Source organism: Triturus cristatus, chromosome 5_2 (genome assembly GCF_964204655.1).
Source record: "Triturus cristatus chromosome 5_2, aTriCri1.1, whole genome shotgun sequence".
Lineage (NCBI taxonomy): Eukaryota > Metazoa > Chordata > Amphibia > Caudata > Salamandridae > Triturus > Triturus cristatus.
The window spans coordinates 637311758-637335547 of NC_140588.1; positions in this window are offsets into that span (position 1 = coordinate 637311758).

The window sequence follows — 23790 nt, forward strand, 5'->3', positions numbered from 1 at the left end:
GTCTATGGAAGGGGAGTGTAGTTACAATTGTGCTATATAAAGCTTACCAATCCACATACAATGGGGAGATAGTAATGGTGGACATCACCTCCTGCTATAGTGCTGCACAATTGAAGATTCTCCATGAGTGGTGGCATAATGCTGACAACGACCCTGCTTTTGTCACCGAATGATGGGCGATGTGGGGTGTACCTTTATTACACCTCCCTTATGGGTCTACGCATGCACTGAATCTCCACTGGCCATGACAGTAAGGTTGACAACGTGTCAAGATACAACAAAGTCCCTAGGGTGGAAGGGCAGGCTCTTCTGAGGAACCCTGTTGTGGGTAGGGAACCAGCTACCCCAGATGACACATCTGATAGGATTATGTCCTTGGAACATGATTCAAATATCTATACCTGGGGATGTAATGTAGGGTCCAGTTATGAAGTCATTTTCAATGCTACAGGCTGAATTCAAGCTTCACAGGTGCCTTTTTGAAAGATACTTCCAGCTAATATGTGCTCTAGCATCATATGTGGGTGGTTTGACTGATCCACCAACAGCAAGTCTCCTAGAGACTAAAGTACAGGGGAGGAACAAGGAACACATCACTACTGATGCATTTCTACAGTTATGGCATGGTAGTCGAACCTAGTCTCTCTTGGGGTGGAAGATTTGGAGGAGGCCCTGGCTTCACCATGGGAGGCGTCAGTGGCGGCACAGTTCTGGATTATCCAGGCACACTACCTCCATCATACATAGTGGATGAGATACAGGCTGTGGAAGTGGGGGCTGGTGACCTCCCCAAGGAGTTTATGCTGCTGGGAGGAGGGAGGAAACTTGTATCGCACATTATGGGATTTGTGGGATATTGAACCCCTTCTGGGAAAGGGGTACTTTCCGCAAAGGGAGAGGTGCTAGGCTGGCACCTCCCAAGAGACAAAGCTGGCTCTTATTCACATACAGGTAGATTTGGACAGTGACAGATATAAGATGGCCATGTTGTGGATTGTCCTGATGGTGGGCAAAAGAGACATTGTGAGACATTAGATGGATTAAGCTCACCCCTGCCCTGGAAGGGTGGAAAACAGGGTTGAACCACTGTGTGAGCCTAGAGGGCCTGTATATGCAGCCAGAGGCTGCTAACACAAACATCTTAAGAACTGGGGAAATTGGGTCCAATATATAGGGATCCTGCTGGAGCCTAGTGGGAGCCAGCATAGGTCCTTAGACGAAGAAATGAGAACATTGTTCATAACCAGCTCAGGGGTCGGGTTTTGGTGATAGCAGGGGGAAACTGGGTAGATGAGGGGTGGATGGGGGACTACTATACACGTATTATGTATGTAGATTTTCTGAATCTGAGAATACCGTGTAGGTGTGACCTTGACTACAGAGAAAATGTAATAAAATTCTCCCTCTCCCCAAAAAATGTAAACACTTGCTGGTGGGAACTGTACACGGAGGGCTTTAGAGGGAAGTAGCCCCTGGAGAAGAGGATAGAGCACGCCATAGTCTCCTTCAGTTGGGAGATAGACTCAGAGGATTAGCTTGTGATCCCATCCCTAAGGATCGGAGTCACCACTTCCTGTAAAACACAGTAAATGGGATTCCTGTCACTGCTATGTGAGATACAGGTTCCAGCCAGACGGTAGTGGTGGAAAGGCTTGTTTCTTCAGATCAGCACCTGCACAGACAGGTGTAGGGTAAGTCAGACCCTTGGGCGGCGCTTTTTCCACCCTTTGGCTCTGTTATATATGGAACGGGGAGGAGAAACAGAGCTGACAAGGGTCATAATTAGTCCCCAGATGCTGTTTGACTGCATTCTGGAAAATGAGTAACCACCGATGTTAAAAGAGCTGTGAGGGGCAGCCATCCAGTGCTCCCTGAAAGCTGTAGTTTCTGGGGGTACGGCTCCAAAATGACAGTACGGAGGCCCAGACGGAGGGGCATTAATTGTTCAGTTGTGACACAAGTCTTTGCGGGGCTATGTGTCACGTCCGTTTTAATGAAACCTTCAGTTAGGCATTAAGGAGTTCTCTCTGATGCCAGTCAAAGGTCTAGGACCTGGGAAGGCACCTGTTGGGGAACAGCTACTCAATCCAGCAGAGGGCAGCAGGGCTCAGGCAAGTCCAGTTGCAAGTCCGGACAGGTCTAATGCAGCAGTTCAGCTGGGCAATTTCAGAGAGGCCTCTGGAGCTTGTTATGTCCCTGTAGCTCGGAACAGGAGGTTAGCCAACTGACCCTTTGAGTCAATCAGTTTAGCCTGATATGAAGAGAACAGGTCTAGTCCTCCTTGTCACAGATCAGGCCAGGCCTCAATCAGCAGGGCAGATCTTGGGGGATCAATGCAGGCCTTGAGCATCAGGAGAGATCCCTTCGGAACAAGGCAGGCCTCAAGCAGCAACACAGTCCTCTGATAGCTGCCGACAGACCTCTCAGGAACAAGGCATGCCTGAAGCAGCGCTTCTGTATTCCAAAGGTCCAGGAGTGTACTGAAGAGTTGTCTGAGGGTCCATTAGTTATATCTGAAGCCAGCCTTTGAAGTGGGAGTGACATCCTGGTTACCCCTACATCTGATTCTGGAATGTTATTCCCTTTCCTTACCAAGGCTTCAAGTAGTCTGGTGTGACAAAAGGCTGGCACCAGGTTGCTTTGTTTATGTGCTGGAGGAATACCTTTGAAATTTAAGTGGGGTAGGGAACAGCTCCACTCCACACATCCTGGCAGGAAGGCCTACCTTGCAACACTTGTTCTTCACAGTCATGTGACCCAGGACACAGGTAGCAGGCAGCAAATGGTCAGAATTGTGACTTAAAATCTGACTTTACCATTAAAACAAATTTAAAATTAAAATTCATTAGAGCCCAAACTTGACATTCCTATCAGTACCGAATCAAACGTTAACACGTATTAAAGTACAATCTATCTCACAATTATTTAAAATCCAAATAACATTCGTAAAAACTGGTGTATTTTCCATACTAATGCTGCAACGTCTACTCTACACATTTTTAAGAACATTTTTAACTGCAAGTATAAACTTCCCTAATGCACATGCTACATCTAAGGCGTGCATATGTAATAGCAGATCTCCTGCCTGTTCCCGATTCTAAACCTCGTATTTTAGGAAGATTGGACGTAGCCACAGCTTTCGTGCATCGAGAACATATAGACAGTCCAATAAAATGTGCAAAATGTTGCATTTTGTCCCAATATTGCGCGTGCACTTCCCTTCTGGGTCAATCATTAACCTCTTAATCCTAACATCCTCATAACATGGATTAATCCCAGTCCTTATCTTTAAAAATTCTCTCCTTATCCAGCGATTGGGAAGGAAATCTAGGTACAAGAATTGTTGGCCATTTTGCCAAGATTTTAACATAAAATCTTTTACCTTCCAAGTATTGCCTATCCGTGGCCCATGATATTTATTTCCCTGCTGTCCTAAGTTCCGCCTTACTCATAGATGGATGGAAGTTCTGCTGGCTTACATCAACCATCAAAGCCCTACATGCCATATTCACTATTTCTCTAACTCCCTTTGCCCACTTCATTTCACTCTGTAGGATCTCACATTTACACCAAGAAGATACTTTTGGCCCCTCTTCACCACCCAGGCATTGCCAGAACCTTATTAGTGCCATGGTTGCAATTTTATCCCATGAGACCATACCTGTTTCTAGTCTTATGGCCTGTATCATGGAGGAACTAGGTAGGGACAGCAGTTTTTTTTAGACATTTTCCTTCTTCAACATCCCACTTCCTCATACCACTTAAATATAGCAGTTCAGCGCTATATAAAAACTGGGGGGGGGGGGGGTGGTACCATAGCCCTATAGGCATTCAGGACAGGTCTATCCGCCATTTCTCCATAGGAAGCATTACATTTCCTCAGGCCACTAACTGAGGATATGGCCCGATTTCATTGTGCATCCAGATGAACTTTCCACCTAATTGATTTCTCGAACCAGATTCCCAGATATTTATACTCAATAACTTTCTCCAATTTTATGGAGTCTAGGACACAGTTGAAAATCTTCCTCTTTTTGCCGAAGCAGAGAATCTTTGTTTTTTCCAGGTTTACTAATAATTTCATTTGGCTATAGTAATCCCCAAACACTTTGAGCTTTCTCTGCAGACCTATCTCAGTTTGGTCCATAATCACCAAATCATCTGCGTAAAGTAAGCATGTGATATGTTTTTTTGGGCTGGACCCCCTCACCGATCTCAAAGTGCCAGGCAAGTTTGCTATAAATAAAGAAAAAAGCAACGGGGCCAGCACACACCCCTGTCTCTGCCCAAAATCTTCTGTGACAGTGTTTCCTCTGAATCGAGAATAACCTGGGCCCAATTCTGACTGTGCAGCCCTTGTAGTAATGATATGATCCCCTTGGGGATATATAAGACCCCTAGCAATTCCCAAAGCCGCTCTCGATCCACCAGGTCGAATGCGGCCTGGAAGTGTACGAAACAGCAGAATAAACTTCCCCCCTGTTCCATAGATTTCCGAGCCAATGCCCATAACGCAAAACAGTGATTGTTAGAAATGGGATCTCTGGTTGGCTAAGGCTTGCGCCAAAGCCAGGCAGAGACCACCATTCTAGTCAGGGCAAGGGAGTTACACGCCAAAGAGAACCCCTGCACACCCCCTTGGTAGCTTGGCATGAGCAGTCAGAGTTATCCCGGTGGCAATGTGTAAAGCATTTGCGCAACACACTCAGCAACAACATACTAGGCACTCCATAAAAGGAACTCCACACAAGGTTATATATAAATATAGCCTTTGTATTATCATAAAACAAATTAGGATAGTAATCACACAATATACACTGTGCCAACTGGCACTGGGCAATATTTACAGGGGATTATATACACATGACAGGGCCAACTGGACCACTGTCAGAATATCACAAAGTGAACTTAGTAAATGTAGAACTTATCATAAACATAGAACACAACCAGTAACTACTAGTAACCACTGTACTCAGCCTCAGCCTGTAACATAAACCACATTATGCACAGTATCACATTAGGCGCAAATACGTTCTGCGCCAACCTCACCAGCATAAACACATTATGCAATTCTCTCATAAGTCTAAACGCATTAGACCCTAACCTCCTAAGCATACCTCACATTAGGGGCATAAATCACACAGTGGAACATAATCTCACTAGCATAAACCATAATATGCAAAACAACCTCAGAATCATAAAAAACACATTTAGAGGTATAACGCAGGGTGCACAAAACATAGTACATACATTACATTTCCTAGCACCACATAACCACATTAGCACATAGTCTCCTAAAAAGACCATAGTAGAGGCATTACTCACATTAGGGCCTGGCGACTTACAAACCTAATAGTCCCCCTGGCCAAGTGGCCATCTTAAAAGGGGCTCAAATGCCCTATCTCCAAAAGTCAGGGCCCGCCGCCAAAGCAGCGGAAGTCAAGGGTGCGCACTGCGCAAACCTAAACGTTGCAGCTGGCATTAAGTGCTGCGCAGCTGTGAAGGTATGGGGCAAAGTAGTGCATCTCACTTCTAACTCAAAACCTGCCCCCAAAGAAAGAATAGCCTAAACAGTGCAGCTGACCACTACTTGCTGGGCAGCTGGGAATAACATAATGAAGGGGCCCTGGCACATCTGTGCCTCCTCAGCCCCGCTGGACTGCTTTATATAAAATTGCCCCCAAAACGCTGCAGCTGCCTGCGCTCTCGCAGGGCAGCTGTGAATACTCAATTAGGCCCTATAATGCCCTCTGGCCCCAACGGGACCTTTCAAATAACTTGCCCCAGGTTGGAGCCACCAAGGCTCTGTAAAATATGCCCCTCTCGGTGGAGCGCACTGGTGCTCTAAAATAAACATAAAAAATAGCGCGGGCACTACGTGTGCCGTGAGAGTCCCACTCCGGGACTCTTAGGAAGTAGAGATGGCCCAGCAACGTTGGAGCAGCCCCCTATCAGATGGGGGCCACTCACCACATGGGCAGTGACTCTGTGCCTCGACCGGCACACACAACAGAGGATCTCCTACTCACCGGGCTCTCCAGGCAGCGGTGGACTCTGTCTCCTCTCCACGGTCTCCCGGGGCTCCCAACCGCTCACGGGAGCTTCGCTCCAACTTCTGACTTGGGTGCCTCTGCTAACTTCACCCGGGCGGGGCTCTCTCACTCTTGAGAGCCTCGCTGGCGTCAGCTGCACTTCTTCTTCACTCGGGCCCCCTCCTGGGACTCGGGACTCCTCATGGGCACTCGGGGAGGCGGTGTAAGCTCCCGTTCTCCTCCCCGCATCCCGCCCGCATTCTCCTTCGCTTCCGGCCGCACTTCCGCTTCTGTCCACAGGCCCCACCCAGAACCAGGCGGGCCGCGGATCACGGCAGAGCTCTTCTCCTTTCTGGTGGCAATGAGGGGTAGGCTCCCTTTTGATTGACGATATAAAGCGGGGTGGGCACCCGCGATATTAGCAAAACGTGGGGTGGCCACCCGCCATTAAGGCATAACGGGGGAATCCCTACGCTGGGGATTCCTTCCCAACACGATCGCAGCCCAGCGCTGCAAGTGGGAAAAAATGCACTCCTCCTCAGGACAAATAACGCACTCTGGAGAATTAGAAATAAAGTGCTCACCAGGTGCTAGGATCAGGAACAAGCTCTGCAATAAAGGTCCTGGAGGTCTCCCTATGAAAATTCCATGAGAGGTCTCAGGGGCAGAGCTGGGTCCAGGGGCCAGCACACAGGGCCCGCCAGCAGGGAGGCATCCCCCATGGTGTTCTCTCCTGGGCCCCAGCAGCAGCAAGCACCCTCAGTCAGGAACAGAACAGGAACACAAAATAATTTTATGGGGTCACAGTCCCTATATCTATACTACTAAATCCCTTTGTGTCACAGCACAGGGCTCGGGGGATACAAGTTAGAACTGGTTTAGGGGAGCTTTGGAGCACTTTGTTTTTCTCAGCTCCTCTCTCCTTTGTCAGGTGGGGGCTCAGGGATCAGACGCACCACAGGGGGCGGAGCCGGCATTGTGGAGGGAAGGCACAGCCCTATTCAGGTCCCAGGTGCAACTCCTCCCTCCCATCTGCATGCAGATCTCTCTATTCACCACTGGGCAGACTCCCCCTGTCTCCTGGAGCCACCTACACCTCTCAGCTCCTGTCAATCACAAGCCAGACATGCAATTCACATCAGGCAGGCAGACACACAATACACAGAAATGCCAAATTCTAAAGGTGGCATTTCTCCACCAGTCACCATAAATCTGCGCACACCATTGCGCAGCATTTATCCACACGAGTTCATACATACTAAACTTGCCCCTACACTCCTCTCATACCAGGAATTACCATGGACACACATATCCCCCATGCATTCCTATGGGAGGGCAGGCCAATCTCACCACACGCACTCAGAGCGCGCACGCACTTTACACTGGGCTACAGTGCTAAAGTGCCCAGAGGCCTAAAATTACTACCACAGCTTAAGGCAAAAAGTCCAGGGGTGAACTTGCCAAAAAGGGACAAGTCCAACAGTGGTCAATTTTAGAGAACACCTTTTCACTGATATCCAGGAGGTTGATTAGCCTATAATGTTTGGGTAGCAGAATATCTCTTCTTTTATGGATGGGTCTAATAATTGCCCCTCCCCAATTTACCAGGATTAACCCAGAGAACAGGATGCTATTGAAAATATTGGTGAAAAAATCAGCCCACCAATCTGGACTAGTGCGAATAATTGCTGCAGGAAGATTATCCGGGCCGCGTAAGTGTTCATTTTAATATAATCCGCCTTACGTTAGACAATGTAAAGAGAGACCTAATATCTTGTTCCACCTCTATCCATATTGTATCTTTCTGCTTTCCTCGGCCACTCCCTTTACCATATAATTCTCCTAAATAACTTTCCCATGCCTCTTCAGTCACCACACAATTCATAGACCTCGGATTCCTACCCGAGCCATCTTGGACTAATTTCCAGATGCTTTTTAAATTTCTTGATTCAATAGCTTCCAATAATCTGACCCAGCAATACTCTTTAAAGATTCTTATATTCTTTCTAATCAAATTTTTATATTAATTTCTTAGTTTCTGTAGGCTGTTGCACATATTTAAATCGTACTTTTGTCTTAATTGTCTTTCCTTTTTTCTTATATACAATTTTAATTTTTTACATGCCTCATTATTCCAGTTCTTATTTTTCCCCTGATGTCCCATACTTCTATTTATTTATGTATTTTAAAGGTTTGATATAGCATTGGCTAGACCCATGGGTATCAGAGCGCTTTACAGGAGTGTGAGGAGGTACAGTAATCGATACATTTGGTCAAAAATATTGCAATAAGAGCCAATATAAGGAAAGCAGATAAACATGAATGTTATATACAAATGTCAAATAATAAGCTCACGTGGGTAGAGAGTAATTAGGTTAGGGTCGGTGTGTGGAGGTGAACAAGAGGAGATAAGGAGATTTGGAGTTAGGGGAATGGGAGATCAGTGGGAGGCCGTGCGGGAGGCTAGATGTCATAATTAAAGGTAGAGGCAGGGAGGGGGTGTTAGGGGGAGGGGTAGGGAGTAGCTTGAGGGAAGGGAGTGAAGGGGTGAGAGAGTTGGATGGCAAAGGGGGGAGCCTGGTGGGGCACAGAGTGGGAGACGGTGTCAAAGGTGGATGTTATTGACCCCAATATTTGTTGAGGAGAAACAATTTGGGTTTTAATTTTCTTGAGTTGACGGAGAGTGAAGAGTGAAGAGTGCTCCTTTGGCTGTGGTTTTTATGTGGGAGATAAGGGCAAGGCTGTTGTCAATGGTGATGCCTAGATATTTAACTGAATTGGAGGTGGTGACAGAGCAGTTGAGAGCATTAAGGTCAGATATCCAGTTTTGTATGGGGCGTGGGTTGTTTTTAGGGGAGAAGAGAATTATTTAATTTTTTTTAGGGTTGAGTTTGAGATGATTTTGGTGGAACCAATATTGGATCTTGGTCAGGGTGTCATTGAGGTATAGGACATCAGAGTGGGATTTAATCTTATAGTAGAGTTGAGTGTCATCAGCATAGAGGTGGTAGTTGATTCATGCGTGTTTGAGAATGAGGGTGAGGGGTTCCATGATGGGGTGAAGAGAGCAGGGGAGAGAATGGATCCTTGAGGGACACCTAGGGGGATTGGAGTGGGGTTGGAAAGGCAGTCCTCGATCTCGATTTGTTGGGTTCTATGTTGGAGAAAGGAGGTGATCCAGTTGAGGACATGGCCATTGAGGCCAAAACGGACTTGAAGAGTGATAAGTAAGGCAGTGTGGTTAAAAGTATCGAAAGCAGCGGAAAGGTCGAGGAGAATGAGTAGGCAAGACTCGCCATTGTCAAGTGAGTGATGAATGTCGTCCACTATATTGAGCATGGCAGATTCTATGCTGCATCCTTTTCTGAAGCCGGATTGCAGTGAGGCAAAGAGGTCAAAAGTGTTTATGTGATTATTCAGTTGGAGCAGGGGGCATTTTTCAAGGGCTTTGGAGAGAAGAGGGAGGTTAGAGATAGGTCGGAGGTTATTTGGGTCGTTGGGATCTGCGTTGGGATTTTTGGGGATGTGTGGTATTTGACCCAGTTGGAGGGAGGAGGGAACACACCCTGAGGTCAGGGATGAGTTTATAATGGTGGTCCAGAGTGGGGCGATGATATGTTTAAAGTCTTGGACAAGTTTAGAGGGCATGGGGTCTTTGATGTGAGAGGATGGTTTAAGCTTAAAGATGATAATATAGACTTTGTGTTCCGTGACAGTGTGAAAATTATGCCAGGTGGCATTGTTTTTTAGTTGCTGGGGGAGAAAAGTGTTGGATTTAGGTGGGAGGGAAAAGGATGAGAGACGGGAAGGGGCCTGGGGAGGATTAGATGGGGATGGAGATTGAGGAGAAATGTCATAAGAAAGTAGTGGGTTGGGAGAGAGGGGATTTAAGAGGACGGATTGATCTATTTTAGTGATTTTATCAGAGAAGAAATGAGCAATTTATTCGCATTTCTCATTTGTGGCCATCAGCTATTGGGGGACAGAGGATGTTTGGTTTTTGACGATGCTGAATAGTTCTCTAGGTCTATTTTTAACCCTATCAAGCTGCTTGCGGAAGAAGGGTGCCTTTTCATTGAGGATGTGTTTTTTGTAGTTGGACCTAGCAAATCGGAGGAGGGCTAGATGGGAGGGGGACAGGTGTTGCCTCCAGGTCCTTTTGGACTGTCTAAGAGAGCGTCTTTCATTGTTGAGATCAGAGTTGAACCAGGATTTGGAAGGTATGTTTCTTTGGGCTTTCAGTTTGGGAGGGGCCACTTGGTCTAGGACCTCGGTAACTGGTTTATTATAATGTTCGGTGAAGGCGTTCGCATTTTGGGAGAGGGTGGCGAGCAGGAATTGGGCTTTGAGTTTCATTTCACGTTCACCGGGGGGATAAGATGAAGGTTTTTGGTCAATTTCTTGTGTTTGATGCTTTTGGCGTGTAGGGGAGGAGCCGTAGTGGTGATCATAAAGAGGCCGAGGTGGTGGTTTGACCAGTCGATGGGTATGATGTTGGAGAGGGAGGCTAAATAATTATTGGTGATGATGGCATCAAGAGTAGCCCCTTTAGTGTGAATTGGAGAGTGACAAATTTGTTTAAGTTCACTAATCTCTTGAAGATTCATGAGGTTAATAACAGCGGGGTCTTTGATATCATTCCAGTGGAGGTTGAAGTCTCCAAGGAAGAGATTTTTAGAGTTGGAAAGAGAGCATTGGGTGAGGAGGTCGGAAAGTTCCTCTGCGAAGGGAAGGGATTTGCCAGGAGGATGGTAGATATTATGTAGGTGAATAGGTGGGGTGCCTTGAATTTTCAGTTCTGCACCGAGGTATTCAAAGGTGGCAGGGTCAGAGTTCTTGACAAGCGAGAGTTGAAGTTCGTTTCTAAAGATGATAGCTAAGCCACCTCCAATTCTCTCAGGTCTATCCTTTCTGAGTATGGAGTAGCCGGGTGGGAAGAGTAGGTCAGGGATAGATGTAGAGTGGGCCTTGAGCCAAGTTTCTGTAAGGAAAGCAATGTCAATGTCTTTTCCTTCACATGCTGGGCAGCTGAGCGTCAATTGACCAGCATGCAATTGAGGGGTTTCGGGTTGTTTTATGGGTGGAGGGAATGTTTGGATAGCAGTGATTTGTGTTGGGTGTCTAGGGGAGGCGGGGGAGGAAGGCATTCTGCACGTCCCCAGCATCACAGGAATGGTATAGTGGGGGTGGAAGGATCAATTGGATGTTTAGGGAGGTAGGAGTTACAAAGGTCAAGGAGGTCTGAAAGGGAGAGATGGCTTAAGGCACTGGGATATGGTGGGAACAGTTGCAGAGAGGGAAGGTTCTCCACTGTTGAAGATTGGAGGTGTTTAGTGCGTCTGAGCTTGGGGAGATCGTCCAGTTTAGAGGTGAGGGATTTAAAATCTTTCCTGAGTTGAGAGAGTTCAGATGACATGTAATGATCTTTTATGAGCTGGGAGAGTTCAGATGATAGGGTAAGAAGATAACTTTCAATGTTAGATAGGATCTGTGTTAGATTACCATCTGAAATTTCCGGGGAGAACAGTCTGTGGAGTGTGTGTGTTGGGAGGTTGGGGAGGTGATGGGGAGGCGTTCTCAGGTTGTTGGATGAGGGGAAGTCCATGTCGCTGGGAAGGGAGTGCATAGAATTATAATAGGAGTTCTGAGATGGTAAGGGATCTTGAGGGGAGAGAGAGGAAATAACATCCTGGCTAATAAAGTCCTGTCTGAGGGAGGGGGAGGCAGTTTGGAGAAGGTGAAATTGGTACAGGCGGTTGAATAATAGGAAAGTCGGGAGGAGGGTGCTGGAAGGCGGAAGTGAGGGAGGGGGTGTGCTTAGTGGTGGGTGGGGGGGAGTCATTAAAGACAGAAATGGTTTGGGAGACTGGGCATGTTGTTGAGGTGACCGTACAAGGGGGGGTTTCTAGCGAGGGGGGGTGAAAGGAAGATTGGGTTAGAGAGTCCTCACACACAGTATAGATACCATTAGGGTGAGGGATTGGGGACAAGGAAGGGGAGGGAAAGGGGGCATCAATCGGTGGGGAGGTTTCAGTGTTAGGAGGTGGGGTGGATAGTAGGTAGGAGAAGGTGCTGAAATGTTGCTCAAAGACAGTGAGGTAATTTTCTGAAGCTTGGATTAGGATGTTACTGGATTTGAAAATGAAGATGTCTATTTCACCGAGGAAAGTAGGGGAAGGAGAGGTGGACAATTTAAAACCATACGGGATTTTACATGATTTAGTGATGGGGAGGTGGTGGAGAACAATGCTTTTCCATTTAGAGGGACGTTTGGAGTAAAAAATGTAGTTTCTTTTTATTATGGAGGAGAGTCTAAGGTAGTTATCGACAAATAGGGTTTCATGGTGACCAATAAGTAGTTTGTGTTTGAAGTTTTTCTTAGCATTTTTGGAGAGATTGGGTGGGTAGAGGATGGACCAAGAGTTCGGGCCATGTTTAGTGATGGATGAGTCCTGTGGATTGTAGGAGAGTAGGATCTGCTTCACATGTTTACCCCCATTTTTTGCTGGTGTTTCAATGCTTTTCAACTTTAGTCTGGCTGGGGCCCTGCTATTCAGGGCCCCAGCCTAGCTGCTTCCTCTCTAAATTGATTGCATATACTTTAGGTACACCATGGATTGGATCCTGAGGTACCCTTGTGAGTCCCTAGTATATGGTACACTGTGTACCCAGGGCATAGGTACCCCAGAGGCCTACCAGCGGCTGAAGCATGTATTATGCCACCCCTGGAAAGCCACCCTAAATGACACCACAGGTCTGCTACTGCAGCCTGGGTAAGGTGGTGCATGCACCGCTTACTGAGGTATAGTTTCACTATACCTCACCTGTCAGTCACTCCTATGGCAGGCCTTATCAATCCTGAAGGCAGAGTGCTTGGTTATATGTGAGAGGGTGCCCAGGCATGAGCTGAGCCCCTCTGACACCTTCGGAATCTGTTCTCCGGGGTTGTCAGTGGTGCAGCCTGACCATATACACTTAAGTCCTTTATATCCAAATGGTAAATGCTAACTTTGGACTGGCTGCACAGAAACATGTTGAGTTTGGTGTCAAACACCTTGGAATCATAGCCCCACACCAGTAACTGGTGTGGGAGTATGATTCCATCCTTCCAGAGCGAGAGACAGGAAAGTACTGGTATACCCGGTAGAAACTTAACAGAGCCCTGGCATCACAAAATGGATGCTGCAGCCAGTGCTTTGAAGTCCTGGGGGCACATTTGGTGTCCCTGTGTATAGTCCAGCTCAAACTGTTTCAGGGGCTTCCATCCCCCGTTCTGGTGCAAAACTGGACAAAGGAAATGGGTGTAGCCACCCCTCTTTCCAAACCCTCCCATAGGTGGGTCCCCAGAGCTAGTCCAAACCCTTCCTTAGGTATAAGTAAGGAACGTCTGTAACCAGAACTTTAGATATCCCTGGACGAAACTCTAAAGCAGAATCCTGGAACTTCGACGTTCTACTCAAGACTAGAGGACTGAAGAAATCTCCCTTGGGGTCAAGGAGTGACTCCCCTGCTTGGCAGGCACCAATGAAGCATTTTGCCGGTCTGCATCTCCGAAGCTCCTGCCGGACTCCAAAGTATTTGCAGCCCAGGATGAGGAGTTCCAGACATCTCAGAGGCCGACCTTGTGCCCAGCAAAACTGTGACCCCCAGCCTTCTTGAGTAGTGTGGAACCGGAACTCCTGGTCTCCGTGCACTTTTGCAAGTGCATTGACTTCTTGATGTCTCCTGAAGTCGTGCTTGGGCTGACTTGTAGCCCCCACCTCGATCACAGAATCCACCAAATATTGTTGGCCTAGTCACCCAAAGTGACCCGTGGGCCGCCATTTTGTGTTTCATCTCGAGGTCCCTTCGCGATCCCTGGTCTGTCGACTGGTGGGTCCCTGAGGGGGTAACTTTGAATTTCCTTGGGCTTCCCTGGTTGCTCCAGAAGTGCCCTGACTCCCTACCAAGTTGTGAGTCCCACAGACATTACTGGTCTGCACCAAAGCATCTTTCTTGTTTCTGTGTGGGTTGCTGTTGCCAAGGCTTGTTGTGTCCAATCCGGGCACCGACACTGTAGCACTCGACATCCTTTGTGGGACAGCTCGAATCCAGCTCCTGACCATCCTCGACGCCTCCTGGTCCTCGTCGCTGAAGAGTCAAGATTCACCTTCTTCACCTGAAATCACCCGACATTGGTGGACATCTGCCTATCGCCTTCCTGGTCACTGGCTAGTAATCCATGTCTGTCCCCTCTGCTTTCAGGTTCTTCTCATCTTTGATCCAGGCTTGGATCTCTTTGGACACTTCGCATCTTCCCGGCAGCAGCACTTCTTCGCCAGCTCCCATTGAAATCGACAACGCGACCCGACACCATTTGACACCTATGCACCCGGCTTCCCTGGGTGAGGTAACACGAGTACTCCGATGCTCCCGTGGGTGTTGACCCTAGAACTTCCTAAGTGCCAAAGGGTTTGGTCGTAACTCAATTCTAAGTGTCCCTAATCTTTAAAAATCTAACCGCGACTTTCCCCATAGAAGCTAACAGGAGCTCGCGGCTGTGTTCTCACACTGCACACGGCCCCCGTGGGTTACCTGTGTCACTACCTTGGGTGGTTCCTTGGGGTCCCAGTGATTCTACAGGCTCTAGGCCTTGTGTCTAGTTAAGTTGTGGTTCTTATACCACTATTTTAGTATATGGTCTGGCTCGCCCACAGGGCCTGACTTGTATTTGTGCTTATTACTGTCCTATTTAGTGTAACTTATGTATTTTGACCTCTAGCCTCATAAAGAGTCTAGGAGGGTGTGTTTAGAAATAAATACATATATTTTATATATATACCTGGTGTGGTTGTCTTTCATTTAGGCACTCAAGAGATTATAGACTGGTAAAACAAGCTGCTTTACATTCCTTCAAGAATTAGCCTGAAGACTGCTCTCCATACCTACCACTAGGATAGCTTTCTATAAAGGTTGTCTTTAACCTATAACCAATATGGGGTTGTTTGGACTGGTACAGGGTGCCCACTATAACTAGTGGACAGCATATACCAAGCCAACTTCTCACATGGATTGATTCTGAATTCTGTTGTAATGAGGGGGTGTGTGAGGAGGGGGCTTGGTGGTTAGATTAACCCCTTCCACGTGGGGGTAATTCGCCCGTGGCGTGGGGGGCGGTGGCGGTGGCGCTGTGCTCGTGACGAGCCCAGCTCGTCATGAGGCACAGTGGAGCTGTGCTCATGACGAGCTGAGCTTGTCACGACCCCGCCCACTGATTGATTCTCCTGCACAGGCGGGGAATTAATCGCGCGTGGGCAGGAAGCAACAGTTATGACAAGCCCAGCTCGTCATGAGCACAGCTCCACTGTGCCTCATGACGAGCTGGGCTCGTCATGAGCACCGAAGCGTTTAAGTAGGCTAGGGAAGATGGAAAGAGGATGGGGAAGACTTGATGCGGGCCATTGAGAGGTGTGGGGGTCGGAATAGGGGCAGGGTTAAAGTGGGTGAATAGAGTAAGAACCAGAAGGGGGAGGGCTGCGTTAGGGGAATGGAGCAAGAGGATAGAGTTGGAAGGAGAAGAAGCCATAAATCGGAGTCAGGTATTAGGTGGGCTAATCAGTCAGTATACATATTGGATAACCTGTACAAGTGTAGGAACAGGTAGGAATGAGGGGAAGGAATGAGGGGAAGGAAGAGGAGTCAGAGTAAGTGGGAGGAGAAATGGCAAAATCAGAGAGGGACAGAAAGAGACATTGGGGATTTAGTGAAAAACTAAGTGAGATGGTGGCAACAAACACTGAACAATAGAAGTAAACCACAATGAGAAACAATACAAAAGAGCATGTAGGGTTCAAACCGTCATTAAGAAAGTCTGTAGTTCCACTAGGAGAATAGTTTGGCAGTAGTCAAAAGAAATGACAGTATAGATTGCAAGTTTAATAGCATAGGCTGGTAGTCTTGGTAGCAAGGAAGTATCAACGTTCCAATGCAGCCAAAAGGTCAAGATTATTGGTGGGATTGAACGCTGTCATCAGGTTAGGTTAAATAGTGATAGGCAAGGATCAAGCCAAGGAGCTGGGGAGGCCATGAGAGGTCAGTGAGAGGAGGTTTACAGAATGATTGGTGGAAGACCCTCTGCTATTTCGTGGGGTGAGATCGTGCCGGTTAGAGTCACAGGGACAAATACTGCTATTACGGCCCGTGGACGAAGACAATAAGGGTTTCCCCCTCCGAGTGAGAAGAAGTTTGTGGGGTGCATTTTAACCCCGGTCAAAATGAGTTGTGGGAAGGCGTCGCGGTTCTGAGGCCACTCTGGGAGAGGGTAAGGGTAGTGGCAGTGTTAATCAGTAAAGAGAGCCAGGTAGAGCGGAACAATCTAATGGCCTTCTCATGTAGTCATAAGAGTCGGTGTAATCAGCTCTGCAGCAAAGGGCGAGTGTGGGAACCAGCATCACATCGAGGATGCCTGAATCCTCCCGGTCGGTGCAGAAACTATTGGCGAGGTCGGAGCAGGTGGCAGGGACCCCCGTGGGCGCAGTGGCGTCCCCAAGTCCAGAGGCAAACACACACAGCGAGAATGGGGGCCCAGAGCCACGACAACATGCCAAGCGGGCCGAAGGTCTGGTCCGACGCCTGGATGTTCGGTCGCACAGGAGGGGCCAGAGATCCGCCATCCCGGGTGAACCTGGCAGGGGGCGCCTCATCGAGAGAAACCAAAGACAGGCACGCTGCACGCAATCTTATGGAGCGACGTTGGGGCACTGGAGCAATACTATATCCCTCCATCGCCATCTTGGGTCCCCTCACTGTCTCGGGGGAGCAGACACCGCCACAAAATGGGAGCACAGCAGTCCAGGCAATCTTTCAGGACCTGGGCCGCAGGGGACCGGAAGAACCAGCAGAAACTCCGGAGGCAGCAGCGGGGAGCGGCCGCTGAACTGCAGAGTCAGCGGGAGGTACGGGGGAGGCAGCTTTGGCTGCACACCCCAGCGACAGCAGCTGAGGCGGCAACCAAGTGGTAAGATCAGCAGGCCGCAGGGAAGCCCGGCCGAAGAACAATAGAGGCAACGGGAGGTCCTGGGAAGGTGGAGTCGGCTGCGCACCCAGCGAAAGCAGCAGAGGAGGCAACCAAGGGAGAGGAGCATCGGATCCCAACGGGGGCTGAGACAGCCAGCAAACCTCACCCGAGTTGGTGCGATGGGGGTGAGCAGCTCAACAGTTGACCTGGCGGGCAGGGGAGGGCAATACAGCCGCGGGTCCAGGAGGTCACGGTGGGAGGTCGAGCGTCAGCAACAGCTCATAGTGAGGACCAGGAGGGAGGCTTCAGTCCGGACACATAGGTGTCAGGCCAGAAGATGCCGCTGGTTCAGTCAGCAGATGCCCACCTCGAATCCGGGGGGACAGGGCCCAGGGGACCAGAGGGCCCGATCCTGGCTGTGAGCAGAGGGGGGAGCACTCCAAGATGCTCCAGCCCACTGTGAGAATCTTGATACCTGGATATCGGGAGGAAGCTGTCAGCAGTCCCCGGAATAGAGAGAAACGTCCTCAGTCTGGAAGGCCGGAGTAGCACCACGTCCCTGTTCAGAGGGCCAGTGCCAGGAGTGGGGGGACCGGTTCTTCAGGGCGGCAATGAGGAAAATCTCGGAAATCAGGAGGTCACCCCAACCCCAGCTCGGACCAGAGTCAGGAGGGACCGATCAAGGAGGGGAGCAGAGAGGCAACCTCTGAAGTCGGGAGTGCTCCAAGACAGGATGGCGCTGGCGTGGAGGCGCCAGGACAGGGAGGGAGCGTCAGTGCCGCAGAGGTTGCCCCCAGCCCAGTTCTATGGTCCCTATGGCTATTTCTCTGTAGATCCACCCTTAGGCATTGGACTACATCAGAAATAACCTTTTCGAACCATCCTATATTTACTGTTGAAGGGATTATTTATAGTGTCTGGGTCTGCTGGAACACCACAGGCTTTTCCAAACACTCTTCTGACAAATGAGTAGTCAATCGTCTGGGGTAATCCACTTCCACAGGGATAATTGTATTACTTGAATTGTTATTGCCTTCTAACATCTTTAGCGCCAACGGCCAACGGTCACTTCCCTCCTCCTTTTTTGCCTCAAATGCTCTAATGAGTTCAAAGTCAGACTGAACTTGTGACTTTGTCCTGGTCCACTGTGACCAGATACCCACAGCAAGTGCTTTCTGCTCTATTTTCATTTAGAAATTTGAAATTCAATGACTCTTGTTCTACTGATTGGATTCTTGTCATTTTGCTATTATTTTATTTTTTGAAATTTACTCTGGTTTTCTAAATTGATTTGAGACTTTTTATGTGGTTTTCATTTTATTGCTGTTTCAGTGCTGCATAAATACTATACAGTTTGCCAGTGAGAGGAGGTTTACAGAATGTTTCGTGGAAGACCATCTGCTATTTTGTGGTGTGAGATCGTGCCGGTTACGTCACTTAGAGTCACAGGAACAAATACTGGTACTACGGCTCGTGGACGAAGACAATAAGAGTTGCCCCCTCCGAGCGAGAAGAAGTTTGCGTGGTGCGTTTTAACCCTGGTCAAAAGGAGCTGTGGGGAGGCGTCGCGGTTCTGAGGGTACTCTGGGAGAGGGTAAGGGTAGTGGCAGTGTTAAGCAGTAAAGGGAGCCAGGTAGAGTGGAAAAATCTAATGGCCTTCTCATTGAGTCATAATAGTCGGTGTAATCACCTCTGCAGCAAAGGGCGAGTGTGGGAACCAGTGTCACATCGAGGATGCCTGAATCCTCTCAATAGGCGCAGAAGCTATTGGCGAGGTCGGAGCAGGTGGCAGGGACCCCCGTGGGCGCACCGGCGTCCCCGAGTCCAGAGGCAAACACACACAGCGAGAATGGGGGCCCAGAGCCACGCCAACATGCCAAGCGGGCTGAAGGTCTGGTCTGACACCTGCCGCTGACCGCGGCCCCCGCAGGGGGCCAATCAGCGGTCGGCGCCTTAGTGCCCCTGGGGCACCGGTCACCCCTCCCCACCCCCTCCCACGGGAGGGGGCGGGGGGACGCCGACCGGAGCCCCCCTCCTCGGGTTGGGCCGGAAGTGATGCGCAATGCGTGTCACTTCCTGGCCCAGGTGTGAGGGGGAGGCTATTTAGCCTTCCCCCACCCTCCTGGCGACCTCTTTGTCGCCCACCTCGCCACATCCCTCCCTACCGCTTGCCCGGCGTAGGTGTTGGGTGGGAGTGGAGCATTGTAATGTTTTTCTTTTTTCGTTGCAGGCGGAGTTACAGGGCGATCTGGAAGCAGGCCGGTACAAAGGGTACCTCTGCGCAGCACCATAGGGGGTGCCTGAGCCAAAACCGAGGAGCCTCATGGGAGGGTCCCGGAAGCCGTGTCGGCGCCCCACTAGTCCTGCGGGCGGTTGTGGGCCTGAACAACCGGGGGCTTGCTAAGCGACGCTCCGCCCCGAGAGGGGGGCGTGAGTAGAAGTTACCAACGGCACGTGATTGTAGAAAGAATCACATGGATGGCAGCATCAGCGGGCATCGCTCCCACACTGCCCGGCTCATCAGGCGGGCAGGCGACCCAGTTGGTTGCCTGCCCTTGGATCGCCCGTAAGATAACCCACCCATTACATATTCTGGAATTATGTAATAAACCTGCAGCATTGTTACCCAACACCAACTGTCTTGTGTGTGTCATTTGGGTCACCTTCCATTGGGGAGGGGGGACAGCGGGGTGCCCCTGGGGGTACTATGGATGTTCGGTCTCATAGGAGGGGCCAGAGATCCGCCATCCCGGGTGAACATGGCAGGGGGCGCCTCATCGAGAGAAACCAAAAACAGGCATGTTGCACGTAATCTTATGGAGCGATGTTGGGGCACTGGAGCAATACTTTATCCCTCCATCCCCATCTTGGGTCCCCTCACTGTCTCGGGGGAGCAGGCCCCACCACAAAATGGCCCCACAGCAGTCTGGGCAATCTTTCAGGACTGGGGCCGCAGGGGACCGGAAGAACCAGCGGAAACTCCGGAGGCCGCAGGGGGTCCCGGACGCTGAACAACAGAGTCAGCGGGAGGTCCGGGGGAGGCGGCTTCGGCTGCGCACCCTGGCGACAGCAGCTGAGGTGGCAACCAAGTCGGAAGATCAGCAGGCCGCAGGGAGGCCTGGTCGAAGAACAATAGAGACAACAGGAGGTTCGGGGAAGGCGGAGTCAACTGCACACCCAGCAACAGCAGCAGAGGAGGCAACCAAGGGAGAGGAGCATCGGATCCCAATGGGGGCTGAGACAACTGGCAAACTTCATCCGAATTGGTGCGCTGGGGGGAGCAGCTCAACGGTCGACCCGGCGTGCAGGGGAGGACAATACAGCCGCGGGTCTAGGAGGTCACGGTGGGAGGTCGAGTGTCAGCAACAGCTCGTAGTGAGGACCAGGAGGAAGGCCTCAGTCCGGACACATATGTGCCAGGCCAGAAGATGCCACTTGTCCAGCCAGCAGAAGCCCACCTCGAGTCTGGGGGGACAGGGCCCGGGGGTCCAAAGGGCCCGATCCTGGGTCTAAGCGGAGGGGGAGCACTCCAAGACGCTCCAGCCCACTGTGAGAATCTTGATACCTGGATATCGGGAGGAAGCCGTCAGCAGTCCCCAGAATAGAGAGAAACGTCCTAGGTCCGGAAGGCCAGAGTAGCACCACGTCCCTGTTCAGAGGGCCAGTGACAGGAGTGGGGGGACCGGTTCTTCAGGGCGACAACGAGGAAAATCTCGGAAGTCATAGGTCACCCCAACCCCAGCTCGGACAGGAGTCAGGAGAGACCGATCAAGGAGGGGAGCAGAGAGGCAACCTCTGTTATGTTATGTTATGTTATCAGGATTTCTAAAGCGCACTGTTACCATGAGGTGTCCTGGTGCTATGTGCTATCTACCAAGGCGAACCTCTGAAGTCCGGAGTGCTCCAAGACAGGCTCGGCACTGGCGAGGAGGCGCCAGGACAGGGAGGGAGTGTCAGTGCCACAGAGGTTGCCCCCAGTCCAGTTCTATGGTCCCTATGGCTATTTCTTTGTAGATCCACCCTTAGGCATTGGACTACATCAGAAATAACCTTTTCGAACCATCCTATATTTACTGTTGAAGGGATTATTCCTAGAGTCTGGGTCTGCTGGAACGCCACAGGCTTTTCCAAACACTCTTCTGACAAATGAGTAGTCAATTGTCTGGGGTAATCCACTTCCAGAGGGATAATTGTATTACTTGAATTGTTATTGCCTCCCAACATCTTTAGCGCCAACGGCCAACGGTCACTTCCTCCTCCTTTTTTGCCTCAAATGCTCTAATGAGTTCAAAGTCAGACTGAACTTGTGACTTTGTCCTGGTCCACTGTGACCAGATACCCACAGCAAGTGCTTTCTGCTCTATTTTCATTTAGAAATTTGAAATTCAATGACTCTTGTTCTACTGATTGGATTCTTGTCATTTTGCTATTATTTTATTTTTTGAAATTTACTCTGGTTTTCTAAATTGATTTGAGACTTTTTATGTGGTTTTCATGTTATTACTGTTTCAGTGCTGCATAAATACTTTACAGTTCGCCTCTAAGTTAAACCTGAATGCTTTGGTGCTAAGCTACCAGAGTATTAGTAACAAGTTGATTTAATGACTATTGCAGTTCATCTTGACAAAGACTGTAAATGTTGTTGAATTACGTTTTTACCCCCCTCAATCCATACCCCGATGCCATCCAATGTCATATGTCTGGCCCATAGTGTATCAAATGAATATAATTACATTGATACAGTAAGAACGTTAGAACATGCTTTAGTATGTGAGAACTAAAGCATATCATAATATGAATAGAAGCTCAAGAACATAAAAAAGGAATATGTTTTTCACTGGCAATAACGTAAGAAATGGAATATAACTTCCTGCAAAGCAACCACATTTTGCCCTTTATACTTCATGTGCAAATCTTTTTTTCCAGCTACATTAACAAGATGAGGACAGTGTGCAACTGCATCTAATTTTGATAATGCATGGTAATTTCTTCAGCAATTTATGAAGAAAAGGTTATCCTGACACTTCTAATGAGCGTCTTTTATTTTCCCGTCTTTGCTCTTTTTGTGTCGTATAGCAGTTACTACAAATGACTCATTGATCAAAACATTGACGTTAGAAAGACGTGTTGTTTTATGTAATGTCACGAAACCATGTATTTGATTCCTGGCATCCTTGTATAACTGTATGTACTAAGAAATGCTTGAACAGAGTGTGAAAAAGACACATCAAAATAAATATCTTGCTCTTCGGCCACTTATTCTTCCCCATCTGTTAGCAAATGTAAATGGTCTGTTGGGCTTACTTACTATGTGTAAGTGGGTTTGGTCAATACATGTCAATGTCAAAAAGTATTGGACATGTCAAGTTAAAAATGATAATTAGGTTTAAGCAGTGTTCACCCTCTCATCCTGTTGTAGCCATAGAACCTTTGTTGCTGTCTTTGGTTTCAGTGGTCAAGAAGGCTTTTTTAGTTTCTATAGTTTCTTCGCCTTACCCTTCTCAGAGCCCCTCGGCAACAAGTAGGAGGTCATGCAGGGCAAATAATCGACTTTTAGAAGTCACTGATGATTGAAGATTGTTTTGGGTCAGTTTTACTAGCACGAATGTTTGATGAAGGATGAGTCTAATGGGCTAATGTTCAGATAACAAACCAGAGACCTGTACATTCATCTTTGGTTGAATACATTTTAGGTGCTTTGCTTCTGACAAACACATATTCCAGGGGTAGTTCCGTGCAATGGGGCATGGGGATCTGCACCCTTTATTTCCTGCCCCCTTTTTATTTTACTACTTATATGCCCCCCTCCCTAAAAGGCAGTCATGCACTTTTTATGCAGAGACATGCAATAGTGCGCATGTGCCTGCTGTCGCATTATTTACTGGGGTTAGCTTTCAACAGCTTTGGCCCTCAGTGGCCTGCCAGATCTTAGGGCCACACCCCCCTGTGAGGTAATGCAGCCTCGCTAATTGAATAAAATCCCGCTGCTTTCAAATGCCGTGTGTCAATAAGCGAGGATGCACACCCCTGTTCCCATGTCGTCACAGGTAGGTTGGAATTAGCCAGACTTGCTGATCCCACCATCCACGTGATGAGATGGGGAAAGGGAGGGCTTCAAAAGAGGGTCCAGCTCCACATAGCTTTGGTGCGTCACTTAGCGTCATCACAGTGCCTTTGAGCAGCGCACGCTGCTTTCCAGGATCGAGCTGCGTACCCACATGAAGTCTCTGTCTCCTCCTTAAATCTTGCCACTCTTGAGGTTTACAATGTCTGAAAATGCCAGACACATTTACCATTTGGCAGGGTCATATTGGCACTGCGGGCACTCAGGCATGGGCCGAAGGGCCGGCGTCTCTGTGCACTCTGTGGGCTGTCCCCCACACCCCCCCTTTTCCCAGTCCACAGAGAGCACTGACAGGGAGAGGAAGGAATCCTCACTGTGCTCTCCTTCACCCCCTGCCCTGCCAAGCAATCACACTAATGGTGGGCTGGGGAGGGGTGAATCGGCTTCCCAAGGGGCCAGGTGTTGCTCAGGCCATTGAGCCATATTCACCTCGGACGCCCTGGGGCCGACGCAGCCCTGAAATAGTGTTTGCATTAAGACCTCACCCACAGCCCTTCTCATTCAGGGCACAGTGGACGAGTAAGAATGGGTCTCGTTGTGGGGGCCAGGTGATGTTGGGAACTCGCACCATCTTCACCTTAGCCCCCCCCACCCTCCATCCCACTCCCATTGATGGCCCAGCAGCTGTGTTTTTTGCT